We start from the raw sequence: 6,000 nt of genomic DNA, 5'->3' as shown, positions 1-6,000 counted from the left end.
GGTGGGGGTGTAATGTGCCTCAGAACTGTGTATGGAAGAACTCTCGGTTAAATGTCCCACCTGCGATCAGCAATCCCGGGAACCTAAACAAAGAGTTGCACGTGACAGGGTGGCAGATTAATAACTGAACCACCTCGACTTTTTGTTGTTGTCCTAAGACTCATAACAACAATCATATTTAAGTCAGCTTGACATGTAGCATATTAATATGACCTGTAGTCTTGTATTTATGTGCGCCTAGTGTATTCTACATTGCTTAATATAATTTCGCTTCTTACAAGTAGGAATGATAATCAACTATTGTTTCTCTATCATTAGGTTCTTCCGTGGATTCTAATCCTGGACCACTTACTATGGATCATAGTGGAGGAAGTCACCTTACACAACGTCACCATTTACTGTAAGTTTAAGTCCTAAATTAATTTTCCCAACTTGTGTGTCTTTTAGTGCATATGTGTGTCTATATACACTTTGATTTAACGTTGCTATATATATACAGGGTGATTCAGTAAAAGAGTGCAAGAATGAAACAGGAAATAGGTCATGCATCACTGAACAATTTGAAGCAGGGATAGTAGAGTCGGAGCAGTCACAATAACGAGATATGGGTTGAAACATGTCGAGCTCTAGCATGTTCTATCGTCCATAGGAATGACAAATAAGCGACATGTATGGACGTAACAATGTGTAGCGACATTTTTTGGCATTGATTTACGCCTATGAGTTGCATGCTTGACGTTTGTAAACTAGATTCATAGCTTTGACAAACAGGTGTTAACAACGTACAATTATGTGGCGTTAATGACGCATTTCCGGACCAAGGTTCCTTATCTCATATTGGTACTTGGGTCAGTCTCCATCTACCCTGCCAGTTTGATTAAAGGTCACGGAAACACCCTGTATATGCTAGGCTAATTGGATTTTATTTAATTTCGCTGGATGCTCATTTAAGGTGTAGCACTCCTAACATATCGAAGAAAAAACCACTGTGGCAGGTGCAGAAACTTTGCAAGGATTTTAGTAATCCATCCGATATTTTACCACATTTTCAATTGTCCCTTTAAGCCCTTTACATACATACACAACTGCTAGAAATAGTTACGAATCGCTGAACACATGCTATATTGAAGATACACACATTCTGATACTAAAAAATGAGCAGATAGTGGTGTTCTTAATACGCACATCTAGAAGCCCATAGAAGTGAGGCTTAGCTCTTGTATTTGTTCATTACAGGTCAACGTACAGCTATTGTGGATTTAAGTTATTCCAGTTTGAAACGACATACTTTGTCACTCTGATAATATATAGGTACCTTTGGTCTTTATGCATAAATAGCCAAATGATGAATTGTCTGTTCTTTTACTTCATTGTTCCTCGTATTTACAGTTAATATTTTTTAAGTACTGAAAATGTTAACGTTCGTTAAGTACAAGGTGGCCCAAATAAAACTATACCCATAGTGGCCCAAATGAAAATGGGGCCAACCTGTGCGTTCGGACTGAGGGCGGTCATTCCCAACACCTGCTGTAGGCAATGTCTTGGACACTCTTGCAGTAAATAAAACTGTACTTACTTGATCTTTTGATTTGGTATAATTTTGTTTGAGCAACTATTTTGGTATAGTTTTATTTAGGCCACCCTGTAGTTCCCACGTGGAACCTCCCTTCTCGGTACCCGACCATTACATTGACCCTTAGGGGCGTGTGTGTTCCTTACACGTCACAGAAGGTGGATGCAACAGCCAGTCCAACGGGCATGTCCTTGTTTTTTACTCGCGCTCGTACGCTATTGGTCGCAGTGACGTTGCTAGAGAATTATTTCGGGCAGGTGTATGAGAAAACGAAACATTTTCTCACACTCTCTTTATTTCTTTCTTCTTCTTCTTCTTCCCTTCCTTCCATTTATATTTCTTTATATTCCTCAACTGTTCTTCTTGCTTCTACTTCTCTATCTCTTTCTTTGTACTGTTCTTTTTGCCTCTGCTTCTCTATCTCTTTCTTTGTACTCTTCTCTTTGCATTTGTTTCTCTATCTCTTTCTTTGTACTGTTCCTTTTTCCTCTGCTTCTCTATATCTTTCTCTGTACTGTTCTTTTTGCCTCTGCTTCTCTATCTCTTTCTTTGTACTGTTCCTTTTTCCTCTGCTTCTCTATCTCTTTCTTTGTACTGTTCTTTTGACTCTGCTTCTCTATCTCTTTCTTTGTACTGTTCTTTTTGCCTTTGCTTCTCTTGCTTTCTCTGTACTGTTCTTTTTGCCTCTGCTTCTCTATCTCTTTCTCTGTAATGTTTTTCCACCTGCTTCTCCCTTCCCGTTTCAGTTTCTCTTTCACTCCTTGTTCTTCCTTACTTTGTTTCTTCCTTTCTATCCCTTTTCTCTGTTTCCTCCTCTGAATTCCTTTTTATTTATTTACTTTCTCATTCTTTCTGTTTTCGCTTTACTTCTTTGCATCTTTATCTGACTCTCTTTCTTTTTCCTCTCTCTGTGTGTCAATCTTACTCTACTAAGGACCATTCTCAAAATTTTTTATCTAGGCTAGAAGAATGGGTGACCAGTACGGTGGGTTAAAACGACTATTTTGTGGTAAAATAGAGCTCACAATATTTTTTGGTTTCTCGTTTCCCCAACAATTACGTCGATTAACGTTTTCTATATGTGTGGAAGGTCGCTTCATCAATGAACATAATTGTGTTAATTAAATCGGCACTTCTTCGATGACATTAGTGGTATGCATCTGAAATGTAAAAAAAATAACAATTAAAAAGCACCCAATGTCACAATATGGATAGTGACTTTTTAAAGACACTCTGTATAAACTCGTGCACACATGCACACTGAGAAAATAAGGAGCCTCGTCTAGTTTGCTGAACTTGTTGATTCTCTCTGCACTCACGCTTCTAGTTGGTTCCACGGTGCAACACCGAGTCGTCTACTTCGTTGATTTGGTGTCAAGTAGTGTATTTGGTGTCTGCACCGTTTGCACTACGTTCCGGAGGAATACGCAACAAAACGAACCAGTGATGAAACGTACCTACCACTCGGGCGGCTACCTGCGAAGGGTCATCTAATGAGTCTTAAAATATTTGCGATGCGACAAAACGTACCACTAGATGGGACGGCATCAAAAATCATGTCGTTTGTTATTACAGTTCCACACTGTTATTCGAATTTCCGCGTTTTGCAACCAACTATTCACAAAGTAATCAAAGAAAATAGTTAGCTTCGCTGATTCTGGGCCTTGAGAGTGTATTTCCAGCCATCCATCATAAACTTCCTTCGTTTTTAAGAAGGCCAGAGCGGCACACATGCGTAGATGCAAACGGATTTCCTCATTCACTCGATACTCGACCGGAAGTCCTATATCTTCAACTTTACGCCAAAGGCATTTCTTAAAATGGAAGAAGCATCCACTGATTTCTGTTGAAGGAAACACTTGGCGAATTGCAGATATGGCTGCAATTTGGGAGCATGAACCTATAACCTAACCTAACCTAACCTATCCTAACCTAACTCAAGGTCAAGTTAGCTGGGTGCTGATTCAGGTGGCAGATAGCTGACCGTATTGGAATGTCTGACATATCAATGGCAAGTTCAAGCGTTTTCCTTGAAGTTGTACGTTTTGTCGCGGAGTAAACATTTTGAAGTTATTAGTGGATCCTTCACAGGTAGCTGTTTATCTGAGTGGTACGTCTCTTCGCGAATATACCCATTGGTTTTGTCGGGACACCGTTCTGGAGCGGTGTAGCGTGTGGTGTATGATCACGTGGTGCGTGCTAACTAATCAAATTAACGTTTAAAGCATCAGACAGGCATTTGTTGAATCTTCTCAACTTGAACACTAATGTTCGTCTATAACCTGTTCAGGCTATCCCTGGAGCAAGGTCGCGCATAGCGGCAGAGAAGGGGAGGAAATTGAGTGGGCAGAGCGAAGCAGTACACGCTGCTGGCAGGGCTGGTAACTGCAGTCGCTTTCCTCCCCTTCACGCAATACCGTTCACTCTCGCGTGTTCATTCGTGGAGCCACCTCGCGTCACAACTTTCGCAGAGACTTAGCTGGGACAGGGTATACTTTGGTTGAACGTCATTACCTTGCACCAGCCTACACCTAGTGTTCAAAAGCGCAGCGCACTAGACGGGGCCAATGTCAGTGGCAACATTGAATCTGTGCAGCGTCGTTGCATACATAAGATAGGATGTTTTGTGTTACTACTGCTCCCAGCACCGAAATGAGGTCTCAAAGAACAGAATAAGATGTTAATATTATTTCGTAAATGAGCTTTGATTTACGTGCGTCTGTGTTTATAAACATTCAAGACAAGCGGACACCAATATCATTCACATGTCCAGTTTATGAATTTTTTAGTTCTTGCTACAGAAGAAAAATATACAAATCTCTATTGATCCACCTCCTAACTCCACATCTCGTTGCATTGTTCTCCGTTATGTACGCATCTCTAAAGAGATAAACGAGAGAGATAAGGAGATACAAGTTTCGAGTAAATATAAGCAGAATTCATAAAACCCCATTGTAATATCTCAAGTCCAGCAGCAGGAGATGTCGTGTATTTCTTTCCGTTCTTACATGAAAAGAAATATTGTTGGAATTAATGAATGACAGCTGAAGCGAATATACAGTGCATTGTCCGAGAATATCTGGAGCGTGCTAGCCAAAACTATAAATGGACCTGGTATCTGCGGAGATAAAGAAAGATACGGATCAATTGAACTGGTGAGAAGTAGATAGGGATGCGTGCTCACTGGTGCATGGTGAGATAAAATTAATTGATCGCTACCAACTCGGGTGTTTTGTGCGTTAATGTCAACGAAAGTGTTTTGATTTTACACGTCTGCTACTGCGGAGCTAGCCACCGGTGAGGTTCTCGTCTGTTAGTTATGATTTGCGTCACTTCAACTTTGTCCATTGTAACAATTAGTGCAGATACAACCAAGTCTCCTGCAGTCGTTAAGCATTGTTGCTAGTCTCCTATTCTAACAATTGCTGCAGGGATATACATAAAAATTGTATAAATAGTCTCCTGCAGTCGTTCAGATCAACTTCGTTGTTTCGTTATCTATTTAGCTCTCAATTTATATGGCTGAGATGCCTTGTGTTACACTCAACCCTAATATTATACACGGTGGTCCAAAAGTATGGAGACAACCGAATAAAAGTTGAATGACTTACTGTTCCGCAAAACTAACACTGTAGGTTTGTAATAGGGGTGATCGGAAATGTGTTACGTTGCCAGTTCCTGGATTGGTCAGCGAGGTGCTGTGGAGTGGCCACCCCTTTCCCCAGACCACACTCCGGTAGATTTCTACCTGTGTGAAAGGGCTTCAAGTCAAGGCCTTCGTGTATTCAGTGAAAATTCTGGATGTGGAACATCTTAAGCAACGAATCATTAGCGCAGACACTTTAAGCAGGGTTTTGCACGAATTTTGATCGAGACTGGCTTTAACATTTCATTGGGGGTGGTCAGCACATTGAACGCATCATTTAAACGTAAGGGGTCTTGTTTTCATGACAGCCTTGTTTGGGGTGACAACAACAAAGAAACAATAATAACTTCATCACGGTTGGTGCTATAGCAACAATAAGCATACCATTGAACTCGTGAGAAAATTTCATATTCAGATGTTATAAGCTATGGTTCCCATTTAAAAATTTGAAGTTGAATTCAAGATGACGGGTTTCAATATGGCGGCCGTCATCGTCATATGCCCTATAACATTTCCCTCCACTCCAATTACAAACTTACAGCATTAGTTTTGTGGAAGAATATGTCATTCAACATTTATTCGGGTGTCTCCACAACTTTGGACCACCCTGTATAATAAGTTAATAGTATATAGTATGCATTCATAATATGATTCACATATAAACATTGAAATTAATGAACATACATACACCTTTCACATCAGACACACTACAGTGTATATATATATATAGTATGTATGTATGTATGTGTGTATATATATATAGCAGGCTATGACAAGTATG

General features: G+C 40.1%; 1 long non-coding RNA gene across 1 annotated transcript in view; it reads left to right on the top strand.

The window, feature by feature from the left end:
• The first annotated feature begins 322 nt into the window (after nucleotides 1-322).
• The window catches only part of LOC145999992 (uncharacterized), a 155,791-nt gene continuing 150,113 nt past the window's right edge, over nucleotides 323-6,000 (top strand). Inside the window, exon 1 of the long non-coding RNA XR_014443453.1 lies at nucleotides 323-400. This is a non-coding gene — a long non-coding RNA (uncharacterized LOC145999992). The remainder of the gene's footprint in view (nucleotides 401-6,000) is intronic.

This window comes from Lepisma saccharinum, chromosome 16 (genome assembly GCF_977018435.1).
Source record: "Lepisma saccharinum chromosome 16, izLepSacc3.1, whole genome shotgun sequence".
NCBI classification, from domain to species: Eukaryota; Metazoa; Arthropoda; class Insecta; order Zygentoma; family Lepismatidae; genus Lepisma; species Lepisma saccharinum.
The sequence above is the reverse complement of the archived record's forward strand: the minus strand, read 5'-3'. Positions and strand labels throughout refer to the sequence as shown.